The sequence below is a fragment of the Lissotriton vulgaris genome, chromosome 9 (genome assembly GCF_964263255.1).
Source record: "Lissotriton vulgaris chromosome 9, aLisVul1.2, whole genome shotgun sequence".
NCBI lineage: Eukaryota > Metazoa > Chordata > Amphibia > Caudata > Salamandridae > Lissotriton > Lissotriton vulgaris.
In genome coordinates, this window is record NC_141697.1 from 293,962,925 (window position 1) to 293,988,446 (window position 25,522).

Genomic DNA, 25,522 nt, shown 5'->3' on the forward strand with positions numbered 1-25,522 from the left:
GTATTTTGTAAAAACCCAGCCAGTCACCCGAGACAGCAAGGGTGATTTTTTAACCCCTGCGTGTTTGCGCTGAGTCCCTGAGTCACGGCTCCCCCGCGCCCTTTTAAACTGATATTCCTGCGAATCAATTAGATCTGCAGATTACTATTCATAGGGATCCACGTGCTAATCTTGTGCTCTCTGCCCCTCTAAGCTGCCCCCACCCAGGGACGGTCTAGTGTTTCTGGGGTGAGTCCTTTTAATCCATAAATCTCGGTCTCCCAGGCTGAAGGGACAGGGCCCAGGGAGACCGCGGGCTGCTCTAGGTGTCACGTCTGACTCATCTCCGCGTTGGCTTGTCGGTGTTTTGTTGTCCGCTTGATCATTACCCTCGATCTCCGCATCCTCACACGATTGACCCGCATCTTCGCACTCTCGTGGAACGCGCTTGAACCATGACACATTCCGTGTCTCCCCTCCTGTGCCTCGGGTTGCGGAGACCATGGTGCCTTGTATATTCACAACTTCCCACACCACGGGTTCATAGGCAGTGTCATACTTCCAGTTCGTATGTCTGTTCTTGAGGACAACTCTGTCACCGACCACCAGGGACCTGGGTTGGGCTCTCCGAGTCCGACTGGCATTATCATTGGTTTGTCTTCTTCTGTTTTGGGTAGCATTTTGATCTAGCTTGGGCGGACACCAGGACGGTACCGCTGGCACGCAGTCTCTTGGTGCTTTCTTGAACAGCAGATGCGCCGGGGCACACCGGGTAGGGGAGTGAGGTGTCTGTCGATATGCGCTCAAGAACTGGGACATGCATTCCTCAGCGTCTTCCCCTCTTTCCACTTCGATTTGCAGGGCGCGGTTCAGTGTTCGCATGAACCTCTCGACTTCCCCGTTCGCTTGCGGCCACTGCGGGGTAATTTTCCGGTGGTGAATGCCCCTTGCTGCCAGGTATGACTGAAAATCTCTTCCTTGAAAGGGTGGACCGTTGTCCGACGTTATCTCCTCCGGCAGACCCATCATGGCGAAAATTCTTTCCATTGCCTTCTTCACGTGTGTGAACGCAGTGGAGGGTACCACTTCCACTACCGGGAATCGTGAGTAGGAGTCAATCACCACAAGCGTGTGTCACCCATCTGGGAAGGACCCTAAGTCCATGCTGAGTTTTGACCACGGAACCTGACATGGCTCCTCGGTGATCACCGGGTGAGGGGCCGGGTCTTGACCTGTGATGGTACATGAGTGACAGTTGCTGACTTCCTCCTCTACCGCAGAGTCCATGCCGGGGAACCATACTTTGCTAAGCAGCCACGCCCTTGTCTTCGACACCCCCTGGTGGCCCAGGTGAGCTAGGTGCACGATCACGATCGCTGCACCCTGGAGGACTATTCCGTGGGGCCCCACGCTGAGTTCACTCTGGGCTCTCCATATCTGTTGTCTCGACTACTGTTCCGTTGCCGTGAGGGCACTGACTCCGTCAAGGAAGTGCTTCCAGTTCCGGTTCGCTAGGGTGTCCTTGACTCGGTTGAGGCACTCATCCTCATTTGTGGTTTTGCTGATGTCTTCCAGTATGAGGGCCGTGGGACCTGCTTCTTGCGACAGCATCCTGACGAACTCTTCAACCTCCTCAGCGTCGCTTATCCCGAGACCCGATGTAGCTGGGCCGGGGTGTCTCGACAGAAAGTCCTTCGGGTTGTCGGCTCCAGGCCGGTAGATGACATCAAAACGGTACTTCTGCAGCTGCACGGCCGACCTTTTCTATGCGGGGAAGGGCTAGCCTAGCCGTCCCTGCAAACAATGGCACCAGGGGCTTGTGGTCTGTGACTACTTTGAATTCATGACCATATAGATACAGATGATTGCCACGGCTTCTCGTTGCATCTGCGGGTACCCACTCATGTGCTTCTGTCTCTTGCATAAGTACGGCCCCTAGGCCAACCGAGCTTGCATCCACAACAACCTCCGTGCGCCAGTGTGGCCTGAAGTATGCCATGATTTTGTCATCTATCAGGGCATCCTTGATGGCCTGGAATGCCTCGTCTTCCTTCACCGACCATGTTCATGGCTGTCCGGTCTTGGTCAGCATGCACAGGGGTTCCGAGAGGGATGCCAGACTGGGGATGAATCGGCCACAGTACGTGGCCATCCCTAAAAAGCTTCTGACCTCGGTTGCTGATGTTGGTTTCGGTGCTGACCTGATTGCCTCCGCTTTCTTCGGGTCTACCTGGAGTCCTTCCCTCGAGAATATGTAACTGAAGAATTCCACCGACTCCTTGTAGAAAGAGCACTTGGCCCTATGGAGAGTAAGACCGTGATCCGCCAGGCGCTGTAGGGTTGCGCAAAGGTGTACATAATGTTCTTTGGGTGTCTTTGAGAAGACTAGGATGTCGTCATTTAGATTGATAACTCCAGCCAGCCCTGACAGTGTCTCTCTAAGGGCGTTCTGGAACACCTCTGCGGCTGATGATACACCAAAACTTAGTCGCTTGTACCTCCGAAGGCCGACGTGCGTAGAGAAGGTGGTTATGTTTCGGCTATCCGGGTGTAGCTCGAGCTGGTGGTACCCGGCGTTCAGATCTAATTTTGAGAACCACCTGACCCTGTTTAGGTCTGCGACAATGTCGTCCATCGTGGGCGTAAGGTGTCTTTCCCTTTTAACCGCTTTATTGGGTAAGCGCATGTCCACGCATAGGCGTATGGCACAAGCTGTTTAGGTTTCGGAGCAACCACCAGAGGCGAGACCCAGGGCGTGGGGCCTGACACCTTTTCTATGACCCCCAGCTCTTCGAGCTTCCACACCTCTTCTTCCACCTGCGGGCGAAGATGGAACGGCACCTGTCTGTGTCTTAGAGCTGTTGGCCTCACGGTGTGGTCCACATGGAGTTTGAAGGTCTTTCCTTTTAGGCGACGAGTCCTTGAAACAAAGTGGGAAAGTCCTTCAGCATCGTATCCGCATGCAGCTCGTGCACTTGCCGTGCAAAGAACTCTAGTTGTAGTTCTTCGGCTGTATGGCAGCTGAGCAGTGTGCCGCGCCTGCCTCCGGTTACGTGGAATCTCGTTTTCACCTCCTGGTCATTGCAGGCAGCTATTACTTCTATCACCCCTCGCAAGGGAAGTGGATTGTCACTGTCGTAGGTGTATATTTTGGCCTTCGACTGTGATAACGGCGGGCGTGGAGACAGGTTTTCATATTGGGCGCTGTCCATCACGTTCACCGATGCTCCCGTATCGATCAGTGCCTGTACTGGGGAGCTCACACATTGGGGGTGGCCTCCTTCGTGATCCTTCTCTTCCTACAAATGACATAAAGAAGAGGTCATCATCATCCTCTTCCAGGTGGAACGCCAACCGTGCAGTGTCACTGCATGGTCCCGAGTCTTCCAGAGACAGCTGTCACACAGCCTGGGTGGGTCCCCTTGTGCTTGGTTCGGGGCGGCGACCGCCGCAGCTTCGGCATACTTTCACAAAGTGGTTTGGCTTCCCACAGTTCGAGCATATCTTGCCTTTCGCAAAACATCTTGCTCACGCGAGGTGGTCCATGCCGCAGTTGCCGCATGCCGCATGCCGTGCGGGGTGTTGTCTGGGTGTTCCCTCCCTGGGACGGTGGGTGTCGGCGGATTTCGTCCACCTGTTCCTCCTTGAGGACTGGGGTCTTCGCCGCTGGTCTGGGACGGTTTAGGGCGGCCTGCATCTCATCCACTCTGGCGTTGGAGAGCTCGTGCGACCTTGCAAGAATGAGGATTTCATCCAAGGATATCCGCGGCTGCCTGAGGATGAGGCGTCTGAGTTGTACTGACCTGCAGCCCTGAATGAGCTGCGCCCGAATCTCTAGTCTTTGGTCTGGCAGCTCGCAGGCTAATGCAAGTTTCCTCAGCCTGGTGTAGAATGTGTCTATGGACTCCGACTCACCTTGTTGGGTTTGGCGTAGTTTAAACCATTCGTAGTCAGGATTTAATCTCGGGTCAAAGTATCGATTTAACGCAGTGACCGCAGCGTCGTAATTGTTGGCATCACCTCTATCCGGCAGTGTCTCGAACAGTTCATAAAGTTCGTCGCCCCCGTAGCACATCAGTAGCGAGCGTTTCACCCTGCCGTCGATTTCCCTAACTCCTATGAAGTAGTGTTCAAGCCTACCTATCCACAGGCGCCATCGCGCCGTTGCTGTGAACAGGTCCAAGATCTCACTGAATGGTGGGAGAGGAGCTGCAAGTCCATGGCCAGGGAGGCCCTGTGGAAAAAGGTAGGGCCGATGACCTTTTTCAGAGTTGCCCGGCGTTAACCGCCTCTATTACCACTCAAGTTACCAAACAAAGAGGCAGGCGCTGGGAACTGGAAGGCAGGAAACAGAAGTTTTATTCCGACGGAGCAGAACACATCAAATCAGACAACAGGGTATCTTCTCGAGGTGCTCTAACCGCATCTCTGAGGCCTGGCCTCTTATACACAGGTTTATGATCTTTATTACAGTTTATTGCAAGTGGCACATTCTTGCAAATGCTTTGAAGTATGAAAGGACATCCTCGGAATCCCCGCTTCAGGTCCGTTCCCACACACATTTACAGTTGAAGTCCCCACCCCGGTCACAACAGGTGACGATTGTTGAGCAGCTGGGCATTCCGCCGATTCACGGAATGTATGTGGTTGATCGGATCTCATGGGGTGGGGGCTTTGATCAACTCGGGGATCCTTTGATGGGAGAAGCTTCCTACTGTATGGGGAGGCAATAAACAGCATCCGCAGGGCCAGGTGGCAGCCTGGGAACGAGTAGGACAATCGGCATAGAGGAAAGGGGGGTTTTATCAAAGGACTCAGGATCATGAAAGGAATGGAGGGAGGTGTTGAGCTGGGAACAGGATTGGGTTCCGAGGCAGAGTTGTGCTGAAGAGGGGTTTATGGCCCAAGGCATGTGAGAGCGGGGGCTGTCAGCGCGCGGGGGATGCCTGCGAGGTCAGGAAAGAGAGAGAGAGACGCGCTGGCTGTCGGCGATGGGCAGAGAGGCCATGGCATTTAAAATGGCTGCCGCTTACGCGCACGAATGGGCTCGAAAAGGGGGCAAGATGGCGCCGATAATGTTGACACTGCAGTCTAGGTTTTAACAGTCTTCCCTTTTCAACATATCTAGCCAGCTTGTCTACTCAAGGTCTATCTGCATTAAATTCCTAACCTCAACATCATAAGGTGCTCCCATGCGTTCCTTTCCAAAGTCCACAGTCTTAGGGCAGATACAATTCGCACATAATGAACACAGAGGCGGCAGGCATTGAATTCCTAAGTAGAACCCACATATTACAACCACAGGAATCAGGATAATGGTAAACAGTCTCCAGCCCCAGTTCTTAACAGTACTCCAGAACCATCCACCAAGCGACCATTCTTCCTGCTCCTGGTGAACTTCTGAGGAGAGTCTGTGGAGATGTTCGATGGCCTTGTACACTGAGGGTGAATTCTCCGGTATATATGTACAGCAGCTGGACCCAATAATGCGGCATGCTCCACCACGATCCGCTAGAACCACATCTAGAACAAGGTGGTTCTGGAGAACCACCAGGCGGACCGCTTGATGCTCGGCTGTGTTGTTTGCAAGGATACCAGCTGTGATGTTCATTGTTGTCTCGACTGCCTGAGTCAAATGTCGGATGGCACGGCTGTTTGCCTTTGGGCCCCAGAGTGGAACAAGACCCTTCATTGCATCAAGGAACTGTGCTCCCATAGAGTCGGCTTGTTCAATGTCCTTGGCTCGTTTTTGTCTATGGTGATTCGCCGGAGCCACATAGGTCGGAGGAAGGATGAAGGAGATAAAACAAGTGCACCCCCAGCCTTTGGGGAGCCAGGTGTAAGCTTTTGTGCCGCAAACAAAGTACATGTTTGGAGAGGATACAAAGGAAGGTGGATCGGTGGAATCCAGAGTTCTGGTGATGCGGCAAGCACTGCGGCCCATCAGCTGCGTCCCAAGCCCTTCTATGCACATAAGGCCTGCGACGTTGATGACAGATAGGGCCACAGTCAGGGTGGCGGCTGTTCGCTTCCGAACGTAGGAGAAGGTGGGTCTGGTCGGATTGTTGAACACCTGCATTTCAATTCGTTCTTTGGCAGGGATGTCCATGTGGATAGAGTCGTTGGAGTTCTGCGGGCAGAAATATGTCTTCGTTTTGTTTCGCCAGACCTCATGAAAGAAATGCGTCATGGTTTTGCTGGAGGTGGCATTGTCCCTGTAGCTCTCTTGCAGGAGGATCAGCCAAGCAAGGCAGGAGCCGTGAATTGAGAAGGGTGAAGGGATGAAGGGTATCGAATGTCCAGTGGCGTGGGGTAGCAGCCCACAGATCCAGCAGTTGGTGGCATTGGTGGCAAGATTGTGCTGGTGCAGCAGCTGCACAAAGGAGTTGTTCCAAAACTCCTTTCGCCTTTCTCTGAGTTGGGGAGAGAGAGAGACCAAATAATGTTCCTTCATGGTGGTAGGCTGTGCAGTGGTCAGGAATGTCTCATGAGCGGGTGCGTTTTCTTCCACAATCCAGAGTGTGGTCATGAGGAGAAGGCAGAAGAGGATCGTGATAAAAAGTGCAATTGTCTTTGAACTGTGGATTCTGTCTGTCTTTGGGTTTCTGTAGCGAATTTTCGGATGTCCGGTTGCTTCCATCACCTTCTTATCGGGCGCTTCCATCACCTTCTTATCGGGCGCTTCCATCATCTTCTTATCGGGCGCTTCCATCATCTTCAAGGGAGCTCGGTAGCGGGCAGAACCAAAAACCTCGTCTGTCTTTCTCTCCTGACAGCCTTTGTAGTGTTAGGCCACCGATCTGAAAATTATGACTTAGTCAATGGTCTGCTTAGCCGAAACTCTCTCCTTTCGTCGCAGCCAGGTTATACCCTTCTTTGGATGGCACGGTGGGGTCAGGAATCTTTGCAAGTTCAAGTGTCTCTGTGTCTGGGTAGCAATTCAGCGATGGTCGGTCTTTGTTCAGGAGCTCTTCCTGGGTGGTCACGTCTTCGGTCGTCGTCAGAGTCGGGGGAATCCGCTTGCAGTGGTGCGCATGCACCCAGGTCCGCTTTCCTTCCACTCGAAGAGCTGTTCGGGTGGTGAGTAGGACTTGCCAGGGGCCCGTCCACCGGGGTTCCAGACTCTTGGCGCGCTGGAAGTTCTTTATCAGTATGATGTCCCCGGGTTGCAGGTTGTGTCCGGGACCCCTGGAAGCGTCAGGGATGGCATGCAGCACCTGTTGGTGAATGACAGACAGAGTTTCAGTCAATTTATACAAGTAATCAGACATTAGGACGTCCGGAACGTCATGAATGGAAGTCGGTTTTGGTGCAGACCAGACGCTCATGGGTCGGCCGAAAACGACCTCGTAAGGTGTCAAGTGGTGTTTGGTGGGGGTGGAACGCATCGATAGAAATGCCAGTGGGAGAGCGTCTGGCCATTTCAGTCCTGTGGTTGCCACTATCTTGGCTAGTTTTAATTTTAGGGTGGCATTGTGTCGCTCAACAAGTTCAGCAGACTGGGGGTGGAAGACTGCGTGGAACTTCTGTTTTACACCAAGCCCTTTCAAGATGAGCTGGATAACTTCAGCTACGAAGTGGGGGCCATTGTCGCTCCATAAAATTCGACAAAGGCCGTAGCGAGGGAAAAATTCTTTTAAAAGTACTTTTGCAGTGGCCATAGCAGTGTTATCACGGGTTGGGTATGCTTCCCCCCATTTGCTGAATGCGCACACCACAACAAGTACGTATTTCAGGCCTTGGCATCTGTCTAGTTGGATGTAGTCCATCTGCAGGACTTCAAACGGGTGATTGGGAACCCCAAACCCTCCCCGGGGTACCACAGTTCCTTTCCCGGGGTTATGTTGCAAGCATATCAAGCATTGTTGGACCAGACGTTTGGCTGAGTCTGTGATTTTGTCGTTGTGCCAAACTCTGGAGACAAGTTCAATCATGGGGGCTGATCCTATGTGTGCAGGGGAGTGTGCCATAGTCAATATGGGAATCAGGTATGAGTCAGGTAGCAACCATTTGTTTGTGTCTTTTGTCCGCCAGCAGCCTTCATCGTCTTTTAGTCCCACCCGTGCCCATTCAGTCAATTCGTGTTGTGAGCTAGTCATTTGAATGTCCCTAATAGTGTCCCTAGCGTCGGTCCATTTCTCTGCTTGGGACCTGGTTACGTACATGCGTGTCGTCGTCCTATTTTCAGCTGTGGTTCGAGCAGTGATGTCGGCTAGTGAATTTCCCTGTCCAATAATGTCTGTCACTTTCTTGTGTGCCTGGCATTTGATGACCGCAAGTCTTTTGGGGAGAAGGACGGCTTCGATCAGGGCGGAGACTAGATCTCCATGTAAGATGGGGGTGCCGTGTGAGGTCAAGAATCCCCTTTCCTTCCAAAGGAGCCCAAAATGGTGAACCACCCCGAAGGCATACCGACTGTCGGTCTGAATGTTCGCTGTGGTTCCTGCTGCTAGGATGCATGCTCGTGTCAGGGCAATCAGTTCTGCTGCCTGTGCAGATCGTTGTGTGATGCGAGCTGTCTCTACTACAGTTCGGGCCGTGGTGACTGCATAGGCAGCTGAAGTGGTGCCATCGGGGAGTTTGATGCAAGAGCCGTCCACCCACAGCTCTCCGTCAGGGTCAGGAAAAGCCGTGTCTCTGAGGTCAACCCTACTTCTAGTCTGTTCGTCTGTGAGGGTCACACAGTCATGTACAGGGGACACATTTGGATCGTTCTCCGGTAGGGGCAACAAAGTTGCCGGGTTCAGTGTGGTGCATCTTTTCAGGGTGATGTGGGGTGCGAGCAGAGTCAGTTCGTATCCAGTCAGTCGTGCACTCGTCAGGTGTTGCGTCTTGGTTTGGTTCAGGAGGGTGTCAACTGCATGGGGTACTAATACCGTGAGGGAATTCGAGAGCACGATCCCCTCACTCTGTCGGATAGAGATAGCAGCGACAGCTACAGCTCGAAGGCAGGCAGGCAAGGCTCTGGCTACGGGGTCAAGAGTGGCAGAGAAGTAAGCGCATGGTCGTTGCTTTGGGCCAATGGACTGGGTCAAGACAGATAAAGCACACCCCTCACTTTCGTGAGTGTAGAGGGAGAAGGGCTTTGTGTAATCGGGGGTACCTAGGACAGGGGCCGAACAAAGGGCATCTCGCAGTTCTATGAAGGAGGATTGGCATTCAGGGGTCCAAGGGAGTGGGAAGGGGACATCTTTAGCTAGCAGAGAAAGCAGCGGTTTCACAATGAGACTGAAGTTTGGCAACCACTGCCGGCAGAAGGAGGTGAGGCCTAGTAGGGAGTGGACCTGTTTCTGAGTCTTAGGGACAGGGGTTTCGAGAATGGTTTGGATCCGGTCGGGAGTAAGTTTCCTTCCATCTTTGGACAAAAGGTGGCCTAAGTAAGTGACCTGGGGTTGGCAGAATTGCAGCTTCTTCTTGGAGACCTTGTGGCCATTTTCCGCAAGGAAGTGCAGGAGTTGAATGGTGGGTTTCCTCACCTGTTGCTTGTTTGGACAGAAGTGGGAGCTTCGGACTGCGAGCACGCTGGAGCTGCTCTTCCTGGAATCTCCTTCTACAACTACTCGCGGAACCCGCTCCGCGGGTCCCGCTTCGCCTTTGGTGCTTTGCTAGCGCTGCTGGAAGTGCGCTGTGACCGTGAGGACTGCTTTAAACTGAGCCTCTGTGGTGGTGGTGTGTGCAGGGCTGCGAGCGTGGTCAGGCGAGGACTTCAAGTCCCAGGAGCGCCTGACACTCGGCATCACCAGCAGCTGACCCGCTCTCCCTGCTGGCTCCTCCCCCGCCTCAGCGCGGCTAAATCCAGCTCGTCAGTTTCCCTGTTTGTTTCCTCACCTGTTGCTTGTTTGGACAGAAGTGGGAGCTTCGGACTGCGAGCATGCTGGAGCTGCTCTTCCTGGAATCTCCTTCTACAACTACTCGCGGAACCCGCTCCGCGGGTCCCGCTTCGCCTTTGGTGCTTTGCTAGCGCTGCTGGAAGTGCGCTGTGACCGTGAGGACTGCTTTAAACTGAGCCTCTGTGGTGGTGGTGTGTGCCGGGCTGCGAGCGTGGTCAGGCGAGGACTTCAAGTCCCAGGAGCGCCTGACACTCGGCATCACCAGCAGCTGACCCGCTCTCCCTGCTGGCTCCTCCCCCGCCTCAGCGCGGCTATAATCCTCCTTTGTGTCACCGCAACGCGGGAGCGCGCGGGAGCGCGCCGGGAGAAGCCCGGGACAAGGGCGGGACCGTCTGAGGCCGTCAGAGGCTGAAGAAGGCTGGGCTGGGCCCCCTCCCTTGGCTCTCCGGTATCAAATTGGTGTGTTGTTGTATCCATAGGCTTGTATTGCATTTTAAGGTTTTATTCATTCGGCGTTTTACGTCTCAATTGCTATTATTTTAATTACTCTCTCCTTTTAATATAGTCTCATGACGGCTAAAAAATTACGCTCTGGCCGAGTGATTGTGGGGAGATCTGGGTCTAAAACCAAATCCAACCCCCTAAGGAACAAAATTGCCTCTGCCATGCAATTGAAAGGTCAATGCCAGCTATTCAATTTATGGGACAAAGGGAAAGATAAACCCACTGATTTGCAGTCCCCGAATGAAATCCCAGGATCTAGCGAATCGGTGCCTGCTAATGGGGTCATTGATGTTTCCTCTAGTTTAGGCTTGGTTGCTAGTCAATCTTTGCCTATTCTAGTTAGTCCTGAAGTACTAAGGGACTCGCCTTCGGCGTCAAACAATGTACTTCTGAAACAGAATGTTCCCCTTGAATCTTTAGGTAATAAGCCCTCAAAATCTGACAAAATTGTCCCCTCCCAAGTTGTACTAATGGATGCTCCTAAAACTTCAGTGAATACTGATCTTTTTCCATCCGAGTTAGTTAAATCCCCGGTAGTAGGTAATGATTTTACGCTGCCTGACATTGATTTAACAGCTCATAGGGCGCGGGTGGGATCGTTACAGGGGATCCCAAAAGGTGAGCCCTTAGAGGAAGTAATAACGATTTCAAGTACCGGTCCTTGTAGGAAGGTGGATATCTGACTATGGTTACCCCCAAACTTTTTGCCTGGTGTTTAGCTGGTTTTTGACTTAGTTGGCCTGGGATCCTGCTATTCAGGGCCCCAGGCTGATTGCTCTCTCCTTAAAATGGACTCCATGTACCTTAGGTGCATAACACAATTGGAATTGGTTCACCTTATAGGCCCCTGTAACAGTGTACCATAGGTACCCAGGGCATAGGTGTAGCCAAGGCCTGCCAGGGGCTGCAGCATGTATTGTGCCACCCCTGGCCTGGCCTCCATATTTGACACAACTGGCTGATCACTCAGCTGGGGTAAGTTGGTGTAATCACCTCTTACTTAGGTACAGTATGCCTGTGCCTAACCCTAAACTGGACACATATGTTCCTATCAGCCACTCCTATGGAAGGCCTCATCAATCCTGGAGGCAGAGGGCTTGGAAATATGTGAGATGGTGCTCTAGCATGAGCTGAGCCTGTCTGCAGCTGTCGGGAACAACTCCCTAAGCTGTTCCGGGATATTGCCATACCATATACTCTTAAGTGCATTATAATCCTCGCGGTTAAATGCTAACTTTGGTTTGGCTTTATCAAAACATGTCGAGTAAGGTGTCATACGAATTGGAATACTATCCCCTCGCCAATTCTGGCGACGGGGATAGCATTCCACCCTTCTAGAGGGACACGACATGTGCGTAGCCTTAACCCCGGTTAAAGTTAAACAGAGCCTCAGCTTCACAAAATGGACGCTGCCACCACAGACACAAGTCTGGCCTCCTGCTGCTGACCGAAACTCGGCAGATGGTGGCCTGGACAAAGGGTTTCCTGCCTTGGGAGGTGCGAGCACCACCCCAGACAGGATTTTGTGTATTAGGTAGGACAGGGCTGAAAAGAATCAGACATGCCCGGGGCACACAAGGTGTCCCCGTGCATAGGCCAGTCCAAACCGGTTCTGGGGCCTTCCAGCCCCAGTCCTGGCGCGGAGCTGGACAAAGGAAAGGGGGTGTAACCGCCCCCCTTCCTGGTTCCTCCCAGAGGAGGGACCTAGTAGGTGATCCACCCCCTAGATTGGAATAAGAGGGGGAGCAGTGCCATTGCACAGCAGATCATCCCGAAATCAACTTAAAACTAAGAAGAAGACTGGACTTCGACATTCTGCTGCACAGAAGACTGAAGAAGAATCTCCCTTGTGGCCAAGGAGTGACCACCCTGTGAACACAGGTACCAACCAGCGACTCGACGTCTGCTTTGCCGCCGCCTCCCGCCGGAGCCCGAGCCCAGAGCCCGACAAGAACCAGATTCCCAGACCTCTCAGAGCCCGATCCACAGTCCCTGCGAAGAAGGGACCCGTGGAGGCACCGAGCGACGTGGGACCGGACCTCTTGAAAGACACCCGACAAGCTGACTGCGCAGCTTCTGAGGCATCCTCGATGTTGTGCTTTGGGGATTGAGAACCCCCACCACCGAGCAGCCCTTGCACCGAAGATCAGCCCCCCAGCATCTCCACGATCTGCGTGGGGCCCTTTTGCACTGTGCCACTCGACGCGCCATCCCGGCCACTAGCCACGCGGCCAGCGGCCATCTTGGCGACGAACCCGAAGATTTAAACAGCAGGTCTGGTTGCTCCAGACCTACCCAAGCTCCTGTGAAAAGGAGCACTCGCTCTGACCTTGCTGGTCCGAGTGAACAGCATCTTTCAACTCCTGCGTGGCTTGCATTTGCCAAGGCCTGTTTGCTCCGATCAGGTCGCCGACACCGCCAACAGCGAGAAGCCTACGTGGGACAGCTCGTGACCGACTCCTGGACGTCCTCGACCCCGGGTATCCACGTGGCTGCAGAAAGAAGCTACCCGACAACGCCTGTTTGCACCCGACATCGCCTGGTTCCACTCTGGTTCCACGGTAGTCACTGGCTAGTGACTTTGAACACTGTCCCCTCTGCTTTCAGGTCTTCAACTCTTCAGATCCACCCTTGGATCCACCGGAACTCTTCTCATCGAGCCGCCTGCAGCATCTTTAGCTCCAAGCACCATCGACCAGCGTGACGAAACCCGACACATCTTCGACCCTGTGCACCCGCTTCCTGTGGGTGAGGTAACTCAGCTCCGCCGGTGCTCCTGCACTGGTACACATCCCAAGGGCCTGTGTTTTAAGTTTCAGCTCCGTAGGTCACTCGGAAGGTTCCTAACTTTCTAACTTTGTGCTTTTTACGCACCATAGACTTTGTATTGAGAAGTGCGTGCACTTTGAACACTGCACCCGAGTCCCGTGGGCCTTTCCCGACTTAGTTAACTCCAGTCTCGAATAGCTCCAGCGATTCCCAAGGCCCTAGGCCTCTTCACTTTCCTTTAGGTATCTCTTATACCACTTATTTAGTATATGGTTTAGGTGGCCCCTAGGGCTCATCCATATTGTGCAACTTTTGTGTATTTTAAACTGTCTTGTGATTTTACGCTTGTGCTTCTGTGCTCATAAAGAGTCCAGGGGATTTTAAGAGTTAATAAATCAATATATATTTTCAATATATATCTGTGTGGTGTCCCTTTCATTTGGTACTCAAGGGGGTTGTGTATGGTATAACAGCTGGCTTCACATGCCTTTCAGAGTTTAGCCTAAGACTGCTTTGTCCACGTTACCACTAGGATAACTGGTCTACAAGGTTGAATTACAACCATCATCATAAGGGTTGCTTGGCATGGTACAAAGTGATCACTAGAATTAGTGAGCATTATATACCAGGCCAACTTCTCACATTGGTGAGCAGCGGATTGGGATCTGAGCTTGCTGTTGTTTTACCATTACAATCTTTGAGATTATCATTTGAAAGATCATACAGGTACCTGCTAGGTACATATAAAACAAGACTAGTATACTTAAGTTCTACTGAACTTAGTTGTTGTAGAGCAAAGGGAGTAGCACACCCTAGCTACAACTACTAGATAGGTTTAGTAGGTAAACACCAGTGTAGGTAGATTGCAACACATCCACCCACACTAGAGCAATGTCTGGAACAGAGGGGTCCAGTGGACTTACTCCTGTTGAGAGTGACCCTCCAAGGGCACCATCCCAGTTTGCTATTTTTCCTTTTAAGGAACTAAGACAGCTTTGTGTCTTAAGGGGTCTGAAGACAGGGCCTTCCCCTACTGCAGACCACCTAAGAGAGCTTTTGGATCAGTCTGAAGCTCTAAAGACCTCTAAAGCAAACCCCACAGGGAATGCTGAAGGAGGCCATCCTTCAGAGGATGACACTGTAGACACCCCTACCCCTATCATCCTAGTAGATGAGGAAGCCTCCACCACTGGAGCTCCTCAGGTAGATGAAGAGGAAGAAGAAGAAGAGGAGGAGGAGGTGGAAAGCAGTGAGTCAGATGATGACAGAGATAGTCAGGTGCTGGTCAGTAGACTGAACCAGGCTAACTTAAGTCAACTTGGGAATGAATCAGGTAACAACCCATTCAGACCCCCCGGTGGACTTAACCAGGGCCATAGGAGGAGAAGGCATCACTCAGGTGAATCCAATACCTCCCATGTCTCTAGAGGCTCTCATGGTCACTCCAGAAAGGAGATGACTAGCCCTCAGAGAAGGGAACATGAGGCCAAGATGAGAGAGGCTGAGCTTAGGATCCAGAGGCAAGAGTTAGAGGTTGCCCTGGCTAAGGAGAAACTTGCTAGAGCAAGACAGCCTAGAGAGAGTGGGGTAATAGAACCCACTGGTGGCAGCAATATCCACAAGGATAAAGACAGGTCTTTTGATAATAGAAACCTGAGTAAGATTGTGCCCCCCTACAAAGCTGGGGATGACATCCATAAATGGATTACTGCAATGGAGAGAGCCTGCATGGTACAGCAGATCCCTCAGGAGCAGTGGGCAGCAATCTTGTGGCTCTCCTTTGAAGGTAGAGGCAGAGACAGACTCCTCACAGTTAGTGATGAGGATTCTAGAAACTACATGGTCCTGAAGAGTGCTCTGATTGATGGGTTAGGCTTAACCACTGAACAGTACAGGTTAATGTTCAGAGATACCCAGAAGACACAGACTCAGGACTGGTCTGAATTTGTTGAATGTGCCACTAAGGCTCTGGAGGGCTGGTTGCTCGGAAGTAAGGTTACTGACTATACAGGATTGTATAATTTAATTATGAGAGAGCAAATCTTAAGTAATTGTCAAAATCAGCTTCTACATCAGCACCTGGTTGACTCTGATCTGACCTCCCCACAAGAATTGGGTAGGAGGGCAGACAAATGGGTCAGAACCAGGATCAGGCCTAAGAACCAGGGTGGTGACCAAAAGAAAGAGACTACCAAGCCTCAAGAGAAGGGTGGGGATAAAAGTAAGGAAAAGACTTCCCCAGGGCCCCAAAACTCCAAGAATGGGGGTGGGTCCCAAGACACTTCTACATCCCAGAAAAAGCCTTATTGTCATACCTGTAAACAGGTGGGGCATTACAAAACAGATAGCTGTTGTCCCAAGAATGGCAATAAGGAGAATATACCTCCAGGTAAGGCTCCAACACCTCCTGTCACTGTTAGCAGTGGTCCCCCAGGTGGTGGGAGCACCCCCAAGAATTTGGGTGGGTTTACTTTTGGAGGACAGGTGGACTCTGGCCTATCCAGGTCCCCTAACTCAGATACTCTTGTCTATGAGACTGGCATGGGGTTTGCCAATTTCACTGCTTGCCCAAACACTTTGAGCAAGTATAGACAGGAGCCCCTCATCAATGGCTTGAAAGTTGAGGCCTTCAGAGACACAGGGGCTAGCATCACCATGGTGGCTGAATGTCTAGTCCCCTCAAGGCAACTTTTACCTGATGCCAAATATCAGGTGACAAACATTGATGGCATAGAATCCAATCATCCCATGGCAGTAGTCAATCTTAGCTGGGGAGGTGTCACTGGCCCAAAGAGAGTGGCAGTGTCAGCAAACTTGCCTGTAGATTGCCTACTGGGTAATGATTTGGAAATCTCAGCCTGGGCTGAGGTTGAACAGCAAACCCATTCTAGAATGGTAAATCTCCATGGAAAGGTTAGTGGGGCTGTAATGGCTACAGCCCCAATTCAAGATGTCCTTCCTGAAAAGGTTGGGAGGGCTGAGCAAACCTCAGCCCCATCTTTAGATAACTTCCCTCCTGAAAAGAGTAGCAGGGCTGTACTAGTAACAGCCCATACCCAAACTGAGTCTCCTCCTGAAAAGGTTGGTGGGGCTGTGATGGCCACAGCCCAAACTCAAACTGATACATGGGTAGTGAAGCCTGAAATGATGGATCACTCCACCCAAACAGAGAGCATTGAGGAGGAAGAGAAATCTCCCTCCCACCAGACTTTAGGAAAGGATCAGCCTCCTCAGGGAACTGATCTTACCCCTGATGAAGGAACTGTCCCAGAGGTTGTTAGGCCTGGCCTGACAGAGCCTCTGATGGCAGTGGACCCTTCTCAGGAGGGACCCAGTCTGGAGCAGGTAACCTGCCCCTCTCTACCTTGCCTTACTCAGCCCAGGGCTGCAGAGGACAAGAAGGACAGTGAGACCCAAAGGGCCCCCTGTCAAATAAAGCACCCCCATCAACAGATTAGGGGCACCGAAACTAGTAGCCCTAGTGAGGTGAAAACTTTAAAAACTCCTGAGGGATCCCCCTTAAAAGTAGTTAGGGACCTCCCCCAGATGGATATTGTTGGGCACAGCCAAACCTGGGACCAAAAGGCCCCAAACCTGACCTGTCCCTCCAGTAAGCCAAACAGAGGGACCCAGCCTCCAGCTTTAGGTAGCCAGAGGTTGACCCTGAGAGCACAGTGCAACTCAGTCAGAGAAAGAAAGGCACACATGGTGGAGAGTGATTGGAGGAAGCTGAGCCCTACAGAGGAAACTCACTTCAGTACTCCATCCCAACACCAGCCTTTGACTTTGCAAAGACACACCACAGGTAGAGATTCCCTATGGTGGAGACCCTCAGATACCCTTAGGGTGAGGGATTGCTTAGTGGACCATGAGACAGGGGGTTACCAAGCCAGAGCTGGTACTTCCTTATATGGCCACTTAGGCAATATAGGCTTACCTGGTCAAGGATAGCCTTATCTCCTTTCGTTTGGGGGGGGGTTATGTAGGAAGGTGGATATCTGACTATGGTTACCCCCAAACTTTTTGCCTGGTGTTTAGCTGGTTTTTGACTTAGTTGGCCTGGGATCCTGCTATTCAGGGCCCCAGGCTGATTGCTCTCTCCTTAAAATGGACTCCATGTACCTTAGGTGCATAACACAATTGGAATTGGTTCACCTTATAGGCCCCTGTAACAGTGTACCATAGGTACCCAGGGCATAGGTGTAGCCAAGGCCTGCCAGGGGCTGCAGCATGTATTGTGCCACCCCTGGCCTGGCCTCCATATTTGACACAACTGGCTGATCACTCAGCTGGGGTAAGTTGGTGTAATCACCTCTTACTTAGGTACAGTATGCCTGTGCCTAACCCTAAACTGGACACATATGTTCCTATCAGCCACTCCTATGGAAGGCCTCATCAATCCTGGAGGCAGAGGGCTTGGAAATATGTGAGATGGTGCTCTAGCATGAGCTGAGCCTGTCTGCAGCTGTCGGGAACAACTCCCTAAGCTGTTCCGGGATATTGCCATACCATATACTCTTAAGTGCATTATAATCCTCGCGGTTAAATGCTAACTTTGGTTTGGCTTTATCAAAACATGTCGAGTAAGGTGTCATACGAATTGGAATACTATCCCCTCGCCAATTCTGGCGACGGGGATAGCATTCCACCCTTCTAGAGGGACACGACATGTGCGTAGCCTTAACCCCGGTTAAAGTTAAACAGAGCCTCAGCTTCACAAAATGGACGCTGCCACCACAGACACAAGTCTGGCCTCCTGCTGCTGACCGAAACTCGGCAGATGGTGGCCTGGACAAAGGGTTTCCTGCCTTGGGAGGTGCGAGCACCACCCCAGACAGGATTTTGTGTATTAGGTAGGACAGGGCTGAAAAGAATCAGACATGCCCGGGGCACACAAGGTGTCCCCGTGCATAGGCCAGTCCAAACCGGTTCTGGGGCCTTCCAGCCCCAGTCCTGGCGCGGAGCTGGACAAAGGAAAGGGGGTGTAACCGCCCCCCTTCCTGGTTCCTCCCAGAGGAGGGACCTAGTAGGTGATCCACCCCCTAGATTGGAATAAGAGGGGGAGCAGTGCCATTGCACAGCAGATCATCCCGAAATCAACTTAAAACTAAGAAGAAGACTGGACTTCGACATTCTGCTGCACAGAAGACTGAAGAAGAATCTCCCTTGTGGCCAAGGAGTGACCACCCTGTGAACACAGGTACCAACCAGCGACTCGACGTCTGCTTTGCCGCCGCCTCCCGCCGGAGCCCGAGCCCAGAGCCCGACAAGAACCAGATTCCCAGACCTCTCAGAGCCCGATCCACAGTCCCTGCGAAGAAGGGACCCGTGGAGGCACCGAGCGACGTGGGACCGGACCTCTTGAAAGACACCCGACAAGCTGACTGCGCAGCTTCTGAGGCATCCTCGACGTTGTGCTTTGGGGATTGAGAACCCCCACCACCGAGCAGCCCTTGCACCGAAGATCAGCCCCCCAGCATCTCCACGATCTGCGTGGGGCCCTTTTGCACTGTGCCACTCGACGCGCCATCCCGGCCACTAGCCACGCGGCCAGCGGCCATCTTGGCGACGAACCCGAAGATTTAAACAGCAGGTCTGGTTGCTCCAGACCTACCCAAGCTCCTGTGAAAAGGAGCACTCGCTCTGACCTTGCTGGTCCGAGTGAACAGCATCTTTCAACTCCTGCGTGGCTTGCATTTGCCAAGGCCTGTTTGCTCCGATCAGGTCGCCGACACCGCCAACAGCGAGAAGCCTACGTGGGACAGCTCGTGACCGACTCCTGGACGTCCTCGACCCCGGGTATCCACGTGGCTGCAGAAAGAAGCTACCCGACAACGCCTGTTTGCACCCGACATCGCCTGGTTCCACTCTGGTTCCACGGTAGTCACTGGCTAGTGACTTTGAACACTGTCCCCTCTGCTTTCAGGTCTTCAACTCTTCAGATCCACCCTTGGATCCACCGGAACTCTTCTCATCGAGCCGCCTGCAGCATCTTTAGCTCCAAGCACCATCGACCAGCGTGACGAAACCCGACACATCTTCGACCCTGTGCACCCGCTTCCTGTGGGTGAGGTAACTCAGCTCCGCCGGTGCTCCTGCACTGGTACACATCCCAAGGGCCTGTGTTTTAAGTTTCAGCTCCGTAGGTCACTCGGAAGGTTCCTAACTTTCTAACTTTGTGCTTTTTACGCACCATAGACTTTGTATTGAGAAGTGCGTGCACTTTGAACACTGCACCCGAGTCCCGTGGGCCTTTCCCGACTTAGTTAACTCCAGTCTCGAATAGCTCCAGCGATTCCCAAGGCCCTAGGCCTCTTCACTTTCCTTTAGGTATCTCTTATACCACTTATTTAGTATATGGTTTAGGTGGCCCCTAGGGCTCATCCATATTGTGCAACTTTTGTGTATTTTAAACTGTCTTGTGATTTTACGCTTGTGCTTCTGTGCTCATAAAGAGTCCAGGGGATTTTAAGAGTTAATAAATCAATATATATTTTCAATATATATCTGTGTGGTGTCCCTTTCATTTGGTACTCAAGGGGGTTGTGTATGGTATAACAGCTGGCTTCACATGCCTTTCAGAGTTTAGCCTAAGACTGCTTTGTCCACGTTACCACTAGGATAACTGGTCTACAAGGTTGAATTACAACCATCATCATAAGGGTTGCTTGGCATGGTACAAAGTGATCACTAGAATTAGTGAGCATTATATACCAGGCCAACTTCTCACAGTCCTCTAAGTAGCACACCCTCTAATAAATTAGATTTTTCTCTTCCACAATTAAATTTTACATCCTGCTCAGGTCCAGTGTTGAATAATTTAGCTGAGGGGTCTCCAAATATTAATGGGAGGTTAATTTCTAATTCTTTGTCCTCTTTGGAATCAATTCTTTCTTCAATTCTAAGTTTACTTGAAAAGTTTGTGGAAGGTTCGGAATGTATTTTTGACACTGTAACACAAATTTTACAGGTTCTCTTGTTAAGTAAAAGGGAGTTAGTGCCAGATCTCCCCATACCATCGGCTTTGCTGTTGGTGCCTCCGAAAACAAGCGCTCTCTCCGCTTCGGCAGCTTTAAATTCAGCTCTATCTTCTCCGTTGACAGAAGATCAAAAGGAAAAGAAGCCTGTAGTTTTCTTAGCTGTCACCAATCCTTCCAAAGTGGTTTCGGCTGGCGCTAATTGTATAGCTCCAATTAGTGACAAGATAGAGGTAATAGTAACATCCCCTCCCACTCCTAAATCCGAAATTCCTTCCCTTTTTCCGATTTTCTCCTTGCCATCAAGTAAAGAAGAAGAGATTCCTAAAGTAAATACGGGTTTGATGGTAAAAGTGAGCCCCTTGAAATACAAAAAGAGTAGAATGAAGAAGAGGAAACCCATCCGAAGGTTCGCTAAAAAAAGACAGAGGAAACTTCTTTTTGATAAGAATGTTGAAGTAAGTATAGACGATTCCCCACAGGTGGAGCAGTCTCCTACCTCTCATGTAGAAGTCAGGGTTGTCTTACCTAAAGAAGACGCCCCTTCCTCTGGTTTAGGTCCTATAAGCTTTACTAATCCTTTCCTTCCCAAGGTTTCCTACTCTTCGGCCAATCCTTTTTCTTATTGTAATGATAAAGCAGGATCATGTCAAGTTATTTCTAAGGTTACCTCTCCATCTGTCATCCCGTGCCCGTCCTCCTTGAATCCTACAGCAACACCTTTTCAGGTTCCATCTTCAACGACAGTTATTGTCCCAAAAGAAAAAATAAATGTGGATACGTTTTATCTCGATTTTTCTCCCTTATTTGAACCAGATTTAATTTTAAATAGATCCGCCCTATTGTTATGTTTTAAAGAGATCGAAAGTTTGAAATTAATTCAAACGTCCGATCTAGACATTGTACTTCTCCTTAACTCCTACATGGGGAAACCATTAAGATCAACAAGGGTGAAATTTCATTCGAAAGTTGTGTTAAATCTTGTTCTACAGTGGGCTGAAGAATTACAAGTTAGAGGGATTGATGTCATGCCATACTTTGGGGAAAAACGTACTCAAAGTATTTTTGCTAATTCTTTACCATCACTTCCCTCTAATACGGAAGTGCCGCTATCGGATTGGTCTAATCTCAGATCAGAGGACTTAAAAATCTGTGTGGCTAGGAATGAAAGACTTGTTTCATATAAAAACCCTCCCCTTAAGCAGACAGTGAAGGATGATCATTCTAAATGGAGTTGGTTACCCGGTGTTCTAGCGAGTAAATCAGCTCCTGGTTCTAAACATCATTCTAATTTTTAACAGAGAGCTGAAACTTATCTCATGGAACTCGGCCGGATTCAAGGACTATAAGGAGAAATTGGGTTTGCTTCATTCTCTAAAAGCAGATATAATCTGTTTGCAGGAAACATGGGTTGAAGGAAGATTAGCCTTGGAAAAAGACTATTTTGTTTTGGATTGCAGTGCAACCAGCACTAGAAGGGGCCATGCTAAGGGAGGGTTAGCATGTTTGTTATCCAACAGATTGCAATGGAACTATTCACATTATTTAGATCCAGGAAAACTGTTCCTAGCAATAACGTTAAAAGATGTATTTGAAGATTGCCCTAATAGATTGTTGATTGTGGTAAACATTTATATCCCCCCCAATTGTAGTTTTAATGCTGGTCTAAAAACTCTGTTCACTTTTTTAACTAAAGTGTTGGATATTTCCCCAACTCCACATGTGTTAATGTTTGGGGATTTAAATTTTAATATATCCAACTGTGGGTTGGAGTTGTTTAGAAATATTCCACTGGAAGAGTCTTTGAATATACCATCTGCCCAGTTTCCCCCCAAAATTAAAACTAACAAAAGAGGTAAACTTATATTAGATGGTTTACTTAAAGCTGAATGCTTAATAGTAAATGGGAGGCTTCCATCTGATATCCCGGCAGCTTATACTCGTAAATCTAATAAGGGAAATTCTATTATTGATTTTATCACGGTAGATTATGCAGGTTTTCACTTATTGAAGGATATGAAGGTCATTGAGACTAATCTTAGTGACCATAATGCATTGATGCTTTCTGTCTCCGTTAATCTTCCGAAAGTGGATCCGTGGAGTCTGGATACAGATTCTGTGAATTTTGATTCCAGCTCAGGGAAATGTTTTTGGAACCCGTGTACTGTTGAAAATCTGGTGCCTCTTTTGAATTTTACTGTTGAGAATTTACCCCTTTGGGAAGGGAGAGAGCTGTTGTGTTTTAATAATTTTTTAGATTCTGTGACTGTTAGTGCAAAAAAGAAACCAGGTGTGAAACAATCCCCCGTAGTCCCTCATTCTTTACGGGCTTTAAACAGAGAAAAAAAACAAAGTTGTAAGGGGACAATTTTTACTCTTCTCTCAAGAAGCAAAGTCTAAGTTGTCTATTTTAAAAAGAAGGAGAGCTAGGCTTAAGGCCCGCTTAAAACGTTCTAAGGAAGATGCCCTCTGGATCCAACTGAGGGAAGCTTGTTATAATGGTCAAGCCAAGACATTCTGGTCCTTAATTGGCAAAGGTTGTGGTACCAGAGCCAGTCCTTCGCCTATTGCCATAGAGGAACAGGTGTGGGTTCATTATATCGAGAAGTTGTACAGTAACAATAATTCTCTTGTTTTTAAAGTTGATTCTGATAATGTTTCACGTATACTTGACTGTCCAACGGAAAAGGAAATTGAATGTGCCATTAAGAATATGCGTTCCTCTGGTGCGATGGGTCCTGATAAAATCCCAATTTCAGTATTAAAAAACCAGAGTGAACTTTGGAGCAAAATACTCTTTCCAGTGTTTAAATTTTGTTTCTCTAGCGGAACAGTCCCCCCCTCCTGGAAAGGAAGTATTATTGTCCCTTTATATAAAAAAGGGGCAAGAGATCTACCACAAAACTATCGCCAAATTGCCTTGCTTGATGCCATTGGTAAGGTCTTTGCAAAATGTGTGCTTACTTTAATGAATCAATGGGTATCTGAACATAAAATCCTTCCCATGGAGCAAACAGGTTTTAGACAAAATCATGGAACTTTAGATAACCTGACTGCATTGCAAGTTATTAATGAAAAATATGTGAAAGTCCGTGGTGGTCAGGTATATGGCGCCTTTATTGACTTCTCCACCGCCTTTGATAAGGTAGATAGAAATTTGTTGTGGAGAAAGTTATCTAATTTAGGTATGCCCTTATTCCTTATTAAGTTAATTCGCGCCCTCTATTCTGACACTTGGAGCAGAGTTCTACTTGGAGGTGAACGTGGTGTATCTAAATTAATCCCCACTTCCAACGGGTTGAAGCAAGGTTGCCTTTTGGCGCCATTGCTATTTTCCTTATATACAGTTGACTTACCCATCACTCTTTCTGCTTGCACCGGCATTGCCCCGTCCTTGGGTGGAGTTGCAATTGCATGCCTTATGTATGCAGACGACATCCTGATTTTGGATCTCACGCCAAAGGGCCTGAACAATCGGTTGCATGCACTCTCTGATTATGCTGAAAGCCATTTCTTATCAATAAACACGGCAAAAAGCAAGGTGATTTGTTTCTCTGGTAGAAAGAAGCCTAAATGCCTTAACTATCCATGGGTTGCGGGGGGGAAAAAACTGGAATGTGTGAAATCTTATACCTTCCTAGGCAAAATTGTCACTTATAACTTAAGTGACAAACAACACATTGACACTAACTCTCGGAAGGCTATTTCGCAGGGAAAGAGTTTAGTTTCCCTGTATAAAGCCACAGGTAGAAGGCATTTTTCTATTCTCTTAGATGTTTTCAGAGCGAAAGTTCCGGCCTCCCTGTTATACGGAATTGAGTTAGTTGATCAAAAAAAGTGGAGTTTTTTAAACTCTGCGGAAGGGAAAATTTTACGTAGTTTAATTTCGGTAGGTACAGCAAATTCAACTGCCTCCTTGAGACAGGAACTGGGTTTACGTAGCAGCTGGGTTCAAGGTCTGGCAAGTATCATACGTTGGGTAGTAGCTCTATCTAAAGGTGAACCTAATACCTTAAGAGATCTTATAAAAAATGAATTATTAGGATCTTTTAATGACTTCTCACTGATTGTAAAAAACTTCAGATTTGCTGTGTTACAATTGAAATTGGACGAGGAGAATTTATTCTCATTGTCCTCTCTTCAATTAAAAACTGTCCTGAGGTCAGCATCTTGGGAATTGGGGTATTGTCAGGATAGAGATCTCTGTCTAGCGAAAAAAGGTTGTACGCCTGTTATTGAATCTTATACCCTGCGGAAAGCTCAACCGTATATGCATTGGAACATCTCCCATGGCGCCAGGCGCCTGGTATATTTACTAAGACATAATTTGCTTCCGCTGAAAGTTCTACATGCCAGCTGGTTTGGTCATTCGGCATGCTGTGATCTTTGTCAATTGTATGATCAGGACTTAGATCACGTCATGTTTGTTTGTCCTACGTTGATGTCTTGCAGGCGTAGATGGTTAAGACCAATTTGCTTACAACTCAACATATTATCTGCTTCTTCGTTTAAGGCAGCCTTGATTAACCCTCCTAATGAAATGTTTGCTTTTAAACTGTACAACTTTTTTAAATGTTTTTTGGACCTGTATTAAGATGTCTTTTGTAATTGTGATGGATTAATATTTTACGTATTTCTTGTTTTGTATGTACATGTTGTTTTATGTGGACCTCATAAAGAGTTCCTTATCATAATAAAATAAACTTGAAAACTTGAATACTTGAATGGTGGCGGTGACTGCTAGTGGAGTGGTGTCGGCCGCCAAAAGGATGTCATCGACGTATTGTATTAACACCACTCCATCGGGTAACTGGACCTCATCCAGTTGTCTCTTGAGGGCCTGACTGTAGATGCTGGGGCTTTCTGTGTAGCCTTGGGGGTGCTCGACAGAATCTATATGAGCGGGCTTTTAGGGTGAAGCCGAAGAGATATCGGCTGTCTGGGTGGATGGGGATAGAGAAAAATGCATTTTTTAGGTCAATGACAGTGAAGGTGATGGCAGTAGAAGGAATCAAAGTCAGGATAGTGGTGATGTCTGAGACCACGGGGTACTGGGGTACAACTACTTTGTTGATCTCTCGAAGGTCGATGATGAAGCGGTATGCTTTCTCATCTCCCTCTCCTTGTTTCTTGATGATGGGCAAGATAGGGCTGTTGCAAACGTTGCTAACCACTTCCTCTACCACTCCTGTGTCTATCAGTGACTGAATAATCTTTACCAATGCCTTCTCGCCCTCGGGCGATATCCGATATTGTGGAAGTTTTGGGAGTATTGCGTCCGGTCGAACAGTGATGTGCACTGGGTCAATCATCATGCGTCCTACGTCCGAATCTGTCTTGGCCCACAGATACGGAGGCAGAGTGTCAAGTAGGGACGAGTCAGTGTCAGTGATAGTAAACATGCGTCGGGAAGGGCAATGTCTGAGCAGAATGGGGTTGTCGTACAGGAAAACTCGAACTCCG